The sequence below is a fragment of the Anomaloglossus baeobatrachus genome, chromosome 2, assembly GCF_048569485.1.
Source record: "Anomaloglossus baeobatrachus isolate aAnoBae1 chromosome 2, aAnoBae1.hap1, whole genome shotgun sequence".
NCBI classification, from domain to species: domain Eukaryota; kingdom Metazoa; phylum Chordata; class Amphibia; order Anura; family Aromobatidae; genus Anomaloglossus; species Anomaloglossus baeobatrachus.
Genome location: NC_134354.1, coordinates 400424567 through 400441595, shown reverse-complemented (window position 1 = coordinate 400441595; position 17029 = coordinate 400424567). Strand labels below are relative to the sequence as shown.

The 17029-nt window shown below is 46.2% G+C and overlaps 1 protein-coding gene across 1 annotated transcript in view; it reads right to left on the bottom strand.

Annotated features, from left to right (window-relative positions):
* Positions 1–17029, bottom strand: part of STPG1 (sperm tail PG-rich repeat containing 1) — a 202562-nt gene that overhangs the window by 157591 nt on the left and 27942 nt on the right. The window contains exon 2 of the mRNA XM_075336094.1: positions 12491–12573. The gene's annotated coding sequence lies outside the window, so the exon portion shown is untranslated. The remainder of the gene's footprint in view (positions 1–12490; positions 12574–17029) is intronic.

Here is a 17029-nt window from a genome sequence, read left to right as displayed (position 1 = left end):
TATTGAACACGTCACCAATTTTATATATATATATATATATATATAGATATATATATATATATATATATATATAACTTCTAAAAGGTGCTAATGACAATTATTTCTTACCAGATGTTGGTAACAAGTTGTTAACTAGTGATGAGTCAACCCAAACTGTAAGGTTCAGTGTCCGTACCAAACAGCAGGTGGTCAGGTCCCGGACACAGACTCCTCTTATTTTGATACACAGCCAAGATAAGCCCATGGCACGGGGTGGCAGCCTGTAGCCATAGCTTTTTCTGTGCTGGTATCACTAGAGGAGGACGCTACACCATTTTTTAAATTTATTTTATACTTTACTATAAGCACACAGACAGCGCCTGTGGTTACAACCAATCACAGGCGCTGTTAGAGAGGGTGAGGCGTGGTATACCGGCAGCCAATCAAAGCTGCCAGTGCGTTTTAAAGCAGTGAATATGTAGGACTGATGAGCGGACCCTTGAAGTAGTGTTAAATATATTCTCCAGTTTTCATCCTTTTGTTTTTTGTTTATTGTTTGATTGGCCGAACCCGAACTGTAATGCCTGCTTTACACGCTTCAATAGATCTTTCAATCAGTCGTCGGGGTCAAGTTGTGAGTGAAGCACATCCGGCATCGTTCGTGACGTATTTGCGTGTGACACCTACGTGCGATCAAGATTGAACGCAAATACGGTGATCACATACACGTCGTCTATTCCTCATACATTGGACGTTTTGTTGTACGAACCTAGTCTTTTGAAACGTGTGACATCCCTCATACAATTTTGATGTCTGAGGCTATGTGCGCAGGTGTGCGCTCTGCACCGCAGCTTATAAAAGGTCTGCTTCAGAGCGCAGCTGAAAAGCTGCGTTCTGAAGCGCCTCACAATGTCTGTTATTCACTAATCTCTGTCAGTCGGTCATTATCTTTGTCCCTCTCTCTCTGTCCATATCAGTCTATCCGTCTTACCCCCTCTCTCATACTCATACTCACCGATCCCCGATCCCCAGCGCGGTGCTGCACGGCATTCACACTGCTCCGGCGGCTTTTACTATTTTGAAAAAGCCGGCCGCTCATTAAACAATCTCGTATTCCCTGCTTTCCCCGCCCACCGGTGCCTATGATTGGTTGCAGTGAGACACGCCCCCACACTGAGTGACAGGTGTCTCACTGCACCCAATCACAGCAGCCGGTGGGCGTGTCTATACTGTGCAGTGAAATCAATAATTAAAAAAAACAGCGTGCGGTCCCCCCCAATTTTAAAACCAGCCAGATAAAGCCATACGGCTGAAGGCTGGTATTCTCAGGATGGGGAGCTCCACGTTATAGGGAGCCCCCCAGCCTAACAATATCAGCCTGCAGCCGCCCAGAATTGCCGCATACATTAGATGCGACAGTTCTGGGACTGTACCCGGCCCTTCCCGATTTGCACTGGTGCTTTGGCAAATCGGGGTAATAAGGAGTAATGGCAGCCCATAGCTGCCACTAAATCCTAGATTAATCATGTCAGGCGTCTTCCCGAGATACCTTCCATGATTAATCTGTAAGTGACAGTAAATAAACACACACACCCGAAAAAATCCTTTATTAGAAATAAAAAACACAAACATATATCCTCGTTCATCATTTTAATAAGCCCGAAAAAGCCCTCCATGTCCGGCGTAATCCAGGATGATGCAGCGTCGCTTCCAGCTCTGCTGCATGGAGGTGACCGGAACTGCAGAATACACAGCCGCTCCTGGTTGGTTCTGTGTTTGATTTCTTGTATGTGAGGATCTGTCTTTCTGCTTCTGTGAGCAAGGCAGATCCTCCAGCAAGAAATGGAGGTTGCTCCCTGTTCATGTTTGGATTATTTGCACTTTAGCATATTATTTGTTCTGTGATTTTGTTTCTTCCCATTATATCTGCAGTTCTGTTTAAAGTGTCCAGCACAAGAGTACCTGACTTTTTTTCTATCAGGAGAATGGTATTTATTGCAGGGTTTTTTGCTGGCCACAATCAGTTATCACCGTTGTTACATGTTGGGGGCTTGCTATTTCTTTGAGGATTGCTCCGAGGCAAGTTAAGATTCCTCATTTTTATCTTTGAGGTGTAGCAAGTTTCTCAGGCAGTGACGAGGTGTCTAGGTGTGTTAGGAACAGTCCACTGCTACTTCTAGTGTTGTCTGATAGATAGGGGATAGCGGTCAGTTCAGTTTCCAACTACTCTTGTGGTTTTGTTTATTCCTTATTATTGGGATTTTTCGTGATCGTCCACGGTTACCAGATCATAACAACCAGCACTCTTGGTAGTAGAAATCCAAAGTGGAGGTTAAAACATCCTGTTTATTGTGTAGTTTAAAATAGAAAAAAAAATTAAAACCAAGCAGTAGACGCAGTCTATGCGTTTCGAATATGCAGGCTCTTAAGAAATTTTTGTTCTCTTTTTGTACACCATATGTCAGGCCAATAAGCCGGACTGCACTCTCCGTGCACCACCTGCAGCAACACTTTTCTAGCTGATATAATTACTGAACTTTTTTGTTTCCCTGAGAATACCAGGCCCCAGCTGTTGGCTTTATCTTGGTAAGGTATCATTTATTTAAATAATTAGAAAAAAAAAAGTTCCTCTTATTTTGATACACAGCCAAGATAAGTCCACAGACTGTAGCTATGGCTTTATCTGTGCTGGAATCATTATAGCAGGGACCCTACCCTAATTTTTTTATTTATTTATTTTACACTTCACTAGGAGCACACAGACAGCACCTGTGATTCCAACCAATCACAGGTGTTGTTAGAGAGGGTGGGTTGGGGATGTGGTACACCGCCAGCCAATAGGACCAGTCGGTGGGCAGGGAAAGCAGTGAATATTTATGAAGACTGATGAGCGGACCCGGAAGTAGTGTTAAGGCCACGCGGAAGGCTCAGTAAGTATATTCTCCTGCTTTAGCCCTTTTATTTTACACGTAATGTTCGAGTCCCCATAGAATTATATTGTGTTCGGCGTCCATGCAGATGATCGGGTTCAAGTCAGGTCCCAAACTGGACTTAGACTTTTTTTTTTTTTTTTTTTTTAATTCTGGCCATACCCACTGGATCCGAACATCTGCGGGTTCGCACATCTCTAGTAACAACCCATCCAATCTACACAACCAAAGAAATCAAACCGTAGATGTCCATACATTATGTGCAATAATGACAAAGGCAAAAAGTATTGAACACATGAAGAAAAAGAGGTGCTAAAGCCATCTAAAGTCATGACACTAGCTAAAATCTATCAGTAATTAGAAAGCAATCCAGTACACATTGAAAAATATCAACTGGTTCAACTGATGACCTATAAATAAGTTTCTCATTACCAAGGTTGCTATGATCCGGAAACGCGGAAGACCACCATAAATCATTGGTAAAAGGTGACAAGAGCATTGGCAACTAATCTGGCCACCATCCCTTTACTAACCATCAACACTAGAAGTAGCCAAGGGGTAGACTAACATCCTGAGCACCGCGAACCCAGCCGGAGAATTAGCTATCCTAAAGGAAGGAAAGATGAATAACTCTCTGCCTCAGAAAATAGATAAAGAATAGCAAGCCCCCCACATTCAAAGACTGCGGTGATATAGGAAAACACAATACACAGATAGATGATAGGATTAGCAAAAGGTGAGGCTCTACTGACTAAATAGGACAGGATAGGAAAGGGACAGATGGTGGCCAGAGAAATACCCTACAAAAATCCAAAGACCTGATAGTACAAAAAGCCCTCAGATCGCTAGATCTGAACTCCGTCCTATACCAGGCGCTCTTGTCATACCAATGAACAGAAAGCAGAAACCATTACAAATTCAAGAAGCAACAAACACATGGACTTATAGGAGCAATACTCCAATCATAGCTGCAGGGAGCTTCCCAGCTAAGCAACTGAGAGGGAAGATTCCTGCATGCAAATAAACTGACAATAACCACAGCAAATGACAAACTCAGATAAGAGCAAAAAGAACCAAACAACAAATAAAGAGCCAAGCACTTATCTGGGGTAGATGTGGTCTGGAGCAGGATGAAGCAGGCTGGTGAACAAAGACCAACTGATATCCGGCATAGCCTGCCAGCAGACCAGTGTTTAAATAGGCAGAGAGTTAGCAATGGAAACGCCAATTGCTCAACACGCCTGGTCTCTGTCCAAACCATTCCTGGCCACAAGAGGGAGCCTCAAAGCAGCAAAAGCATAACTGACATTCACAACAGTACCCCCCCCCCTTGAAGAGGGGTCACCGAACCCTCACCAACAGCACGGGGTCGCTCAGGATGAGCAAGATGGAAGGCGCAAACTAAACTGTCCGCATGAATGTCAGAAGCCACAACCCAAGAGTTATCCTCCTGCCCATAACCCTTCCATTTTACAAGGTACTGAAGCTGTCGCCTACTGCGACGGGAATCCAGAATTTTTTCAACCACATACTCCAGATCCCCTTGTACCAAAACAGGGTCAGGAGGCGCTGCTGCAGGAACTGTTGGCTCCACATGTCTCTTCAACAAGGACTTATGGAAGACATTGTTAATCTTAAATGACACAGGCAGAGTCAAACGGAAAGATACAGGGTTGATAATCATCGAAATCTTATAAGGTCCAATAAATCTGGGCTTGAATTTAGGAGATGGAACTCTCATAGAAATATTTTTAGAGGACAACCACACCATGTCCCCCACTTTAAACCGGGGACCAACAGTCCGACGCCGGTTGGCAAATTTCTGGGCAGATTCTTGGGATTGAAACAATTTATCCACTACCTGCCTCCAAATCTGCTGCATTCTGTTTACCACCGAATCCACCCCTGGACAGTCAGACGCCTCAAGCTGCCCCGAGAGGAACCTGGGGTGATACCCAAAATTGCAGAAAAATGGGGACACTAATGTGGTAGAGCTAGCTCTATTGTTAAGGGCAAATTCAGCCAAAGGCAAAAACGAAACCCAGTCATCCTGATCCGCAGAAACAAAACACCGTAAATAGGTCTCCAGGGTCTGGTTAGCCCTTTCAGTCTGACCGTTGGTCTGAGGATGAAACGCCGAGGAGAAACACAGCTGAACACCCAATTTGGAACAAAAAAGCCTCCAAAATCTGGACATGAACTGCACCCCTCTGTCAGAAACAATGTTTTCGGGAATACCATGCAAACGAACAACATGTTGGAAAAACAAAGGCACCAACTCTGATGAAGACGGCAACTTAGACAGGGGAACCAAGTGGACCATCTTGTAGAATCTATCACAGATCACCCAAATCACAGTCATTTTCTGAGAGACAGGAAGCTCTGAAATAAAATCCATAGACATGTGCGTCCAAGGTCTCTTAGGTACCGGCAAAGGCAATAATAGCCCACTAGAACGTGAACAACAGGGCTTGGACCTAGAACAAACTCCACACAACTGCACAAAACTACGGACATCCCGGGACAGGGAAGGCCACCAAAAAGAGCGGCTAACAAGATCTCGAGAACCAAAAATGCCAAGGTGACCCACCAAAACAGAGCAATGAACCTCAGAGACAACTCGGTCTCTCCATTGGTCCGGGACAAAGTTTCCCCGTAGGACATCTCTCAGGTTTATCCCCCTGAAATTCCGCCAGTGCCAACCGCAGATCAGGCGAAATGGCCGAGAGAACTACACCATCATTCAGGATAGCAGACGGCTCAACAACCTCCAAAGAGTCAGCACAGAAACTCCTGGAAAGGGCATCGGCCTTAACATTCTTGGTGCCTGGCAACAAGACCACAAATTAAACCGGGTAAAAAACAAAGCCCACCTGGCCTGCCGATGATTCAACCTCTTGGCAGATTCCAGATAGGTAAGATTCTTGTGGTCCGTAAGCACCACAACTTGATGTCTAGCCCCCTCCAACCAATGTATCCACTCTTCAAATGCCCACTTCATAGCCAATAATTCCCGGTTCCCCACATCATAATTCCGTTCAGAAGGAGCAAACTTCAGAGAGAAAAAGGCACAGGGCTTAAGTTTACCCGAAGTAGCGTCTCGTTGAGACAGAACAGCTCCTGCTCCGATCTCTGAGGCATCGATCTCAACCTGAAATGGGCGAGACACATCAGGTTGCTGCAGGACTGGGTCAGAAGTGAATCGCCTTTTAAACTCCTGGAAGGCCACAATCGTCTGGGGTCCAATGCTCAGCATCAGCTCCCTTCTTGGTCAAATCTGTCAGAGGTTTGACAATGGCAGAAAAATTGGCTATAAATTTACGGTAAAAATTAGCAAACCCCAAAAACTGCTGCAGGGTTTTTAAAGAAGTCGGTTGCACCCAGTCGTAAATAGCTTGAACCTTAACCGGGTCCATTTCAATAGCGGAGGGAGATAAGATAAAGCCAAAAAAGGAAATCCTTTGCACCCCAAAGAGGCACTTTGACCCCTTAACGTACAGTGCATTATCCTTAAGTATCTGAAAAACAGCCCGTACTTGCCCAACATGAGAGTCCCAATCATCAGAAAAAAATCAAGATGTCATCCAAATAGACAATCAAAAATTTACCAATAAGGTTCCGAAAAATATCATTCATGAAGGCCTGGAAGACGGAGGGGGCATTAGTGAGCCCTAAAGACATCACTAGGTACTCAAAATGCCCCTCAGGAGTATTAAAAGCAGTCTTCCATACATCACCCTCCTTAATACGGATGAGATTATACGCACCCTTAAGATCCAGTTTCGTAAACCATTTGGCACTCTTCACTCTAGAGAAAAGATCAGACATCAGAGGCAAAGGGTACTGATAATTGATTGTAATTTTATTAAGAAGACGGTAATCAATACAAGGTCTCAACGACCCATCTTTCTTAGCAACAAAGAAAAAGCCAGCACCCAAAGGAGAAGAAGAGGGCCGAATGTGCCCCTTTTCCAATGATTCCCTGATGTATGACCGCATGGCATCATGTTCGGGCACAGACAAGTTGAAAATCCGCCCCTTGGGAAATTTACAACCGGGCATCAGCTCAATGGCACAGTCATAGTCCCGGTGTGGGGGCAGAGAATCAGATTCCTGGTCATTGAATACATCACAGAAATCAGACAAGAAGGCCGGATGTACTGTTATGATCCGGAACCGTGGAAGACCACCATAAATCATTGGTAAAAGGTGACAAGAGCATTGGCAACTAATCTGGCCGCCATCCCTTTACTAACCATCAACACTAGAAGTATCCAAGGGGTGAACTAACATCCTGAGCACCGCGAACCCAGCCGGAGAACTAGCTATCCTAAAGGAAGGAAAGCTGAATAACTCTCTGCCTCAGAAAATAGACAAAGAATAGCAAGCCCCCCACATTCAAAGACTGCGGTGATTTAGGAAAACACAATACACAGATAGATGATAGGATTAGCAAAAGGTGAGGCCCTACTGACTAAATAGGACAGGATAGGAAAGGGACTGATGCTGGCCAGAGAAAAACCCTACAAAAATCTAAAAACCTGATAGTACAAAAAGCCCTCAGATCGCTAGATCTGAACTCCGTCCTATACCAGGCGCTCTTGTCATACCAATGAACAGAAAGCAGGACCATTACAAATTCAAGAAGCAACAAACACATGGACTTATAGGAGCAATACTCCAAACATAGCTGCAGGGAACTTCCCAGCTAAGCAACTGAGAGGGAAGATTCCTGCATGCAAATAAACTGACAATAACCACAGCAAATGACAAACTCAGATAAGAGCAAAAAGAACCAAACAACAAATAAAGAGCCAAGCACTTATCTGGGGTAGATGTGGTCTGGAGCAGGATGAAGCAGGCTGGTGAACAAAGACCAACTGACATCCGGCATAGCCTGCCAGCAGACCAGGGTTTAAATAGGCAGAGAGTTAGCAATGAAAACGCCCATTGCTCAACACACCTGGTCTCTGTCCAAACCATTCCTGGCCACAAAAGGGAGCCTCACAGCAGCAAAAGCATAACTGCCATTCACAACACAAGGTGCCACATAAGAAACATCTCATGATGGGCAAAACAAGTGAGCTGCCTCAAGACCTTCATAACTTTATTGTTGCAAAACATACTGATGGCATTGGATACAGGATTTCTAAACTACTGAAGGTTCCAGTGAGCACTACTAGGTCCATAATCCAGAATCGGAAAGGGCATAATAGCCAAGTCATCTCCCAAGGGCTGCATTTGCATTTTGCCATCCTCCTGGGAGTGGAATTCGTGTTTTTGAGCCTGTTGTTAAACGAAAGCTGGTTGGAGAACAGGTAAAAAGTTTGTCCACTACATTCAATTTCAGGCTCTAATACTATTAAATCTCTGACCACCGACACATTTGGGGTCAAGGTGACATACAGCAGCGTGATGAGGTCACCTTTATCATACCGATGAAGTCATTCCAGCACCACACAGGAGTCAAAGACAGAGATAAGGTGAGGGCTCCAATGCAGCCAAAAAAACAGAAAAGCCTTATTTGGGTGTTAGAAAAGTGAAGGCGCACTAAATGCAGATTGGGTAGTGTGTGTGTGTGTGTGTACAGGATAGAGAATATGAGGAGACAAAGTGAGGGAACAGTATATTGGATAACGTGTATATAAGTGTCACGTCCCCACCGGTGTCCGCTCCTGCGACTTCTGCTCCGATCGCCAGACAACGCCATGTTCCCACCATGGATGGTGCTGGTGATGGGAGAGGAGTCGGTGCCCGTGGCTCTGCGGAGCACAGGCTCCGCTCATCCACTAGGCTGGGTTTCCGTGGAACCTGCAGTACCACTGGCTAACTGTAGGTGGCGTGTGTCTTCCAGCTGAAGTTGCCAACATTCACCTGCAGCCAATGGGAAGACACCACACCCTTCTTATTCCCCCTCCTGTCACATGACCACTGCCAGAGATAGTTCTGTACTCCTGGCTCATGTGCTGTTTGTATTTTGATTCCTGTGCGCTGACCTTTGCTTGTTGTTTGACTACCCTCCTGCCTGTCGTTTTTGTACTTTGCTGCCAGTTTCGGATTTGACCTCTGCTTTGTCTCCTCACTACGCCCTTGCCTGCCGATTCTGTTCCTGTTTAGCATCTCCTGGTTTTTGACCCTGCCTGACGACCACGGACTACAGACTACCACAGGTAGTGATCTCTGGGGCTCTGTGTAATTCCAAATCCCTGTATAGGGGTTAAAGGGTTGCAGAGTTCTTGGGGACCTGCTTTGTGAGCAGCTTTTCTCTAGATTCCCCTTACAGCCAGTCTGAGTCTGTGGCTCTAATCAATAAGAAATAACGTTTGGAACTCCATTCTATGTCTGAACTGGGTGCAAAAACCTAAAAAAACATCGCTATGGGGAGATAAGGTATGCACACCAGTGACTATGTAAGGGGAATACATGTAATAGCAGAAACTGCTGTGTGAATACTGACATGAAAAATTCAATAGCTATATGTAAGAATGAAATGTGAAAAATGGAACCTGCATTACTGCCATGAATATATGAATAAAGAGAAATTTAGCTACTGAATTGATCAATGCAATAGAGCCCCAACACTACGCCAAAGTATTTCTCTACGTTGGGGTCCCTAGCTTGTGTGTGTCCTCTCATGCAGTTAAAAAAACTTACCGTGTATGGGAAGCTGAGACCCAGGCTATATATACGATGTGGATTGGCAATAGGTGTGTATGGGGAGGGTTCACAAACGAAAAACTACTAACAAATAAGAAATAACGTTTGGAACTCCATTCTATGTCTGAACTGGGTGCAAAAACCTAAAAAAAATCACTATGGGGAGATAAGGTATGCACACCAGTGACTATGTAAGGGGAATACATGTAATAGCAGAAACTGCTGTGTGAATACTGACATGAAAAATTCAATAGCTATATGTAAGAATGAAATGTGAAAAATGGAACCTGCATTACTGCCAGGAATATATGAATAAAGAGAAATTTAGCTACTGAATTGATCAATGCAATAGAGCCCCAACACTACGCCAAAGTATTTCTCTACGTTGGGGTCCCTAGCTTGTGTGTGTCCTCTCATGCAGTTAAAAAAACTTTTTTAACTGCATGAGAGGACACACACAAGCTAGGGACCCCAACGTAGAGAAATACTTTGGCGTAGTGTTGGGGCTCTATTGCATTGATCAATTCAGTAGCTAAATTTCTCTTGATTCATATATTCATGGCAGTAATGCAGGTTCCATTTTTCACATTTCATTCTTACATATAGCTATTGAATTTTTCATGTCAGTATTCACACAGCAGTTTCTGCTATTACATGTATTCCCCTTACATAGTCACTGGTGTGCATACCTTATCTCCCCATTGTGGCTCTAATCAGGCATTACAATAGGGGGAACAGTATTGTGACTAGACAGTGTGAGGGAGCAATATGAAGGGATAGTGGTGTGCGAAGTGTAAGAAGAGGGTATAGTATTGAGATTGAATAGTGTGAGAGCACAGTATGGAAGGAGCAGTATGGGAGGAAGGGGAAGGGAGGGTGAGGAGGGGGCACAGTATAGAGGCAAGGCAGTATAGGGAGGACACCGTGAAGGCACAGTATAGAGAGGGGGCAACTGACAATGTGGCAGCTTTAGTAATGACAGTGTGACGGTAATATCTAATAAGCGCGGACAGTGCAGTGCAGTGGTAATAGCTAGTGGTAATGGCTGATAAAGCACAAACAGTGTGGCGATAATAGCTAATAAGGGTGGACAGTAGCAGTTATAGTACATAAGAAGGTATGGTTATATTATGAGAGAAGACAGTATGGAGCTCATGTACCATAAAAAGGACTGTGTGGAGCAGATAGATTTGTTTAGCAATATTATAATGACACAGTTCTTTTTCAGGGCATCATGTCGGGATGTGCTGCAGAAGACAAGAGAAGATGAAAGTCTGTAGAGACGAGGTGTGGATGTTAAAAGTCATCATGGTGTTTGGACAAAAATCGAGAAGAAGAGAAAAAGAACAACTGACTGTTATTATGGTGATGTATCTCTGTATTGATGGTGGTTATGGTGCTGTATTTCTGTACTGTTATTGGGTCTGACCCTGTATATATGTAGTAATTTGTAACTTGTCAGATAATACATGGCAATAATAATAATAGAGCATTGTGCAGTCTGGTTCACTGGTTCATCTCGGCATAGGTCACAATACTCTATTGATATTTATGTTAGGAGCATTAAACAACCACTACAGCTTTTTCTTTTTATTGCACTGCTGGAGTGGTGCTTTAAATCTAAATCCCCAGCATAATACTCACCTTCCAGCATCTTCATCTTCTATCACTGCCGCTCCCGTCGGTTTCCAGTGATTTGTGACCTATCAGCTTCTCCAGTGTTTCATGGAGCACGCTGCAGGTTAGAACTCAATACATCTCTATGAAAGCCTCATTCTAGCCTGCAGAGATGCACTGGGAGCTTGTGACATAACTGCTGACTTCCGGCCAGTGAAAAGTTACAGTTGTCACAAGATGGCGCTGTGGGGCCAGAATGCGCCAAAAAAAAGCATGAAAATGTCAAAGGTGAGTATAACACTAGGAGCAGAGGACTTATTAAAGGCGCCACTCTAGCACTGGGAAAAAAAGATGGAGTGGTGCTTTAATTATAAAATTAAGCACTATAGAATGCCAAATCCTACCAGAGTAATGTACTCACTGACTGTCAGGGTTTGGCTTTGCCTTTCATTTCCAGTGGTCATCATATGTGATTTTCATACAACGGCTTTTACAGGTGAATTCCGCCTGCAACCACCTGAAACACTAAAAAAGCGCTACAAAGAATGGACATGATGCACAACAATGTAAGATGAATTGCTGTGTACTTTTCGTCAGTTGTCACTTTTTTTAAATGCTTCAGGTAAAAGATGCAGCATGTTCACCCTCTGGGTGCCGTCCACTTGGAAACCACTTGCTCTTTCCAGTTTAAGATTAAACTACAAATAAAAGATCAGGGAGGCTAAACTGCCAGAGAAATAACGGAAAAACGGCAACAAAGATGCTTCAGGAAAATACACCTCAGTTATACTGAAGTTTCTTCATCTTGGAAAACTTGATTGGCATCTAAAAACGTCATGTGCTCATACCCTGATGGTCACATCCCAACTAGCTTCTCTTGATTCTCTGCATGAAGCATGGGCTGCAGTATTTCACTGTACATTGAGAGAACCAGGAAGAGAGGCTAATCCACAGGTGACTGTAAAGGGTGCTTTACAAGCTGCGACATCGCTAACGATATATCGTCAGGGTCACGGTGATTGTGACGTACATCCAGCGTCGTTCGTGACATTGCAGCGTGTAACACGTATGAGCGACCTTAAACGATCGCAAAAGAGGCAAAAATCGTTGGTATGTGATACGTCGTTCACTTACCAAAAATCGTTGTCTATTCAGTAACGAGGTTGTTTGTCATTCCTGCGGCAGCACACATCGCTATGTGTGACACCGCAGGAACGAGGAACAACCTGAGTGCCGAGGCATGAGGCGGCGGTGCAGGTAATCAAGAGTCAGAGTCAGTAGCTGCGGTTCCAGGTGTCTTAACTCACTTTTTGTGCTGTGCCGCTCGCCCGAATAGTACTGGTCACCTGCTGTGATGGGCTCCGTTCACCTCGGATAAGTTAGAAGTCACCTGTGTTGGAAAGAAGAAGAAAGTCCTTCTTCAGAGTTGCCCTTCCATCTGTGAGGCACCAGGGCTGAGCGCTCGGCTCCCAGCCCCAGTGAAGAGAAGAGAAGAGAAGAGAAGAAAGAGGTGGTGGTGTGTCCCAGAACTGACGTCCCGGGTAGACTGACTAGTGATTGTGTGAGTATGCTCCTACTTCTGCCCCAAGTGGAACCCGCCCCCCAGGTGGCTGGCTTCAATGACCGGGGAAGTCCCATGACTCATGATGGCCACCTCGCTGCCTACCCTGAGCCATCCCCCCTGGGACAAGCCTCCTAAGCTTTATGGAAGGTTTGAATGTGGAACACCGGTGATTCACCCCCTCCTTACCTCGAGGCGAAAACCGCAGCTTAAATGAGCTGCAATACTCTGTGGCGACTGAAGCATCAGGGGCGCTACATCAGCGCCAGCTGTCTCGGGTCTTCACTTTGGACAAATCAAACATTCAGAGGAAGTGAGAGAGCAGCTGAGACTCTGACCTCCCCAGGATGTCAGTTATGTCATGGAGAATGGAGGCCACAACCGCTGGAATGGCACAAGCACCGGAGGGGACAATAGGTGTTATTTATTTATAAGGTGAGTAGAGGACAACCCCTTTAAGTTGTATATAGGAGGGAAGAATAAGCTGATTTTGTGCTCTGCATTCAGGAAAACCTAGATTTATCTGTGCCTGTTGCACTAGTGGCCCAGGATGCCAAGGAAGGGAAGATATCAGCCAGAATCCAGCATTTGATCAGAGAGTGATATGCCACAGTCATCAGCAGAGCCACCCATTGTGTGCACTGACATAGCTTCATACTTGTTACTTTCTATGGCTGCCATAACTATCCCCCATGATCAGAGCCACCCATTGTGTGCACTGACATAGCTCCATACTTGTCACTTTCTATGGCTGCCATAGCCATCACTCATGATCAGAGCCACCGATGGCATGCACTGACATAGCCCATACTTGTCACTTTCTATGACTGCTATATTCATCACTTATGATCAGAGCCTCCCATGGCGTGCACTGACATAGCCCCATACTTGTTACTTTCTATGGCTGCCATAGCCATCACTGATGATCAGACCCACCCATGGCGTGCAGTGACATAGCTCCATACTTGTCACTTTCCATGGCTGCCATAGCCATCACTCATGATCAGAGCCACCCATGGCGTGCACTACATAGCCCCATACTTGTCACTTTCTATGGCTGCCGTAGCCATCACTCATGATCAGAGCCACCCATGGCGTGCACTGACATAGCCCATACTTGTCACTTTCCATGGCTGCCATAGCCATCACTCATGATCAGAGCCACCCATGGCGTGCACTACATAGCCCCATACTTGTCACTTTCTATGGCTGCCGTAGCCATCACTCATGATCAGAGCCACCCATGGCGTGCACTGACATAGCCCATACTTGTTACTTTCTATGGCTGCCATAGCCATCACTCATGATCAGAGCCACCCATGGCGTGCACTGACATAGCCCATACTTGTTACTTTCCATGGCTGCCATAGCCATCAGTCATGATCAGAGCCATCCATGGCGTGCACTGACATAGCCCATATTCGTCCCTTTCTATGGCTGCCATAGCCATCACTCATGATCAGACCCACCCATGGCGTGCACTGACATAGCCCCATACTTGTTACTTTCCATGGCTGCCATCGCCATCACTCATGATCAGAGCCTCCCATGGCGTGCACTGACATAGCCCATACTTGTTACTTTCCATGGCTGCCATAGCCATCACTCATGATCAGAGCCATCCATGGCGTGCACTGACATAGCTCCATACTTGTCACTTTCCATGGCTGCCATAGCCATCACTCATGATCAGAACCATCCATGGCGTGCACTGACATAGCTCCATACTTGTCACTTTCCATGGCTGCCATAGCCATCACTCATGATCAGAGCCATCCATGGCGTGCACTGACATAGCCCCATACTTGTTTCTTTCCATGGCCGCCATAGTCATCACTCATGATCAGAGCCTCCCATGGCGTGCACTGACATAGCTCCATACTTGTCACTTTCCATGGCTGCCATAGCCATCACTCATGATCAGAGCCTCCCATGGCGTGCACTGACATAGCTCCATACTTGTCACTTTCCATGGCTGCCATAGCCATCACTCATGATCAGAGCCATCCATGGCGTGCACTGACATAGCCCATACTTGTCACTTTCCATGGCTGCCATAGCCATCACTCATGATCAGAGCCATCCATGGCGTGCACTGACATAGCCCCATACTTGTCACTTTCCATGGCTGCCATAGCCATCACTCATGATCAGAGCCACCCATGGCGTGCACTGACATAGCCCCATACTTGTTACTTTCCATGGCTGCCATAGCCATCACTCATGATCAGAGCCACCCATGGCGTGCACTGACATAGCCCATACTTGTTACTTTCCATGGCTGCCATAGCCATCACTCATGATCAGAGCCACCCATGGCGTGCACTGACATAGCCCATACTCGTCCCTTTCTATGGCTGCCATAGCCATCACTCATGATCAGAGTCACCCATGGCGTGCACTGACATAGCTCCATACTTGTCACTTTCCATGGCCGCCATAGCCATCACTCATGATCAGAGCCACCCATGGCGTGCACTGACATAGCCCATACTTGTTACTTTCCATGGCTGCCATAGCCATCACTCATGATCAGAGCCTCCCATGGCGTGCACTGACATAGCCCATACTTGTTACTCTCTATGGCTGCCATAGCCATCACTCATGATCAGAGCCATCCATGGCGTGCACTGACATAGCTCCATACTTGTCACTTTCCATGGCTGCCATAGCCATCACTCATGATCAGAGCCACCCATGGCGTGCACTGACATAGCCCCATACTTGTTACTTTCCATGGCTGCCATAGCCATCACTCATGATCAGAGCCATCCATGGCGTGCACTGACATAGCCCATACTTGTTACTTTCCATGGCTGCCATAGCCATCACTCATGATCAGAGCCACCCATGGCGTGCACTGACATAGCTCATACTCGTTACTTTCCATGGCTGCCATAGCCATCACTCATGATCAGAGCCACCCATGGCGTGCACTGACATAGCCCATATACGTCCCTTTCTATGGCTGCCATAGTCATCAGTCATGATCAGAGCCACCCATGGCGTGCACTGACATAGCCCCATACTTGTCACTTTCCATGGCTGCCATAGTCATCACTCATGATCAGAGCCATCCATGGCGTGCACTGACATAGCCCCATACTTGTTAATTTCTATGGCTGCCATAGCCATCACTCATGATCAGAGCCTCCCATGGCGTGCACTGACATAGCCCCATACTTGTTACTTTCTATGGCTGCCATAGCCATCACTCATGATCAGAGCCATCCATGGCGTGCACTGACATAGCCCCATACTTGTCACTTTCCATGGCTGCCGTAGCCATCACTCATGATCAGAGCCACCCATGGCGTGCACTGACATAGCCCATACTTGTTACTTTCCATGGCTGCCATAGCCATCACTCATGATCAGAGCCTCCCATGGCGTGCACTGACATAGCTCCATACTTGTCACTTTCCATGGCCGCCATAGTCATCACTCATGATCAGAGCCTCCCATGGCGTGCACTGACATAGCCCATACTTGTCACTTTCCATGGCTGCCATAGCCATCACTCATGATCAGAGCCATCCATGGCGTGCACTGACATAGCCCCATACTTGTCACTTTCCATGGCTGCCATAGCCATCACTCATGATCAGAGCCACCCATGGCGTGCACTGACATAGCCCCATACTTGTTACTTTCCATGGCTGCCATAGCCATCACTCATGATCAGAGCCATCCATGGCGTGCACTGACATAGCCCATACTTGTTACTTTCCATGGCTGCCATAGCCATCACTCATGATCAGAGCCACCCATGGCGTGCACTGACATAGCCCATACTTGTTACTTTCCATGGCTGCCATAGCCATCACTCATGATCATGAGTGATGGCTATGGCAGCCATAGAAAGGGACGAGTATGGGCTATGTCAGTGCACGCCATGGGTGGCTCTGATCATGAGTGATGGCTACGGCAGCCATGGAAAGTAACAAGTATGGGCTATGTCAGTGCACGCCATGGGTGGCTCTACCCATGGCGTGCACTGACATAGCCCATACTTGTTACTTTCCATGGCTGCCGTAGCCATCACTCATGATCAGAGCCACCCATGGCGTGCACTGACATAGCCCATACTCGTCCCTTTCTATGGCTGCCATAGCCATCACTCATGATCAGAGTCACCCATGGCGTGCACTGACATAGCTCCATACTTGTCACTTTCCATGGCCGCCATAGCCATCACTCATGATCAGAGCCACCCATGGCGTGCACTGACATAGCTCCATACTTGTCACTTTCCATGGCCGCCATAGCCATCACTCATGATCAG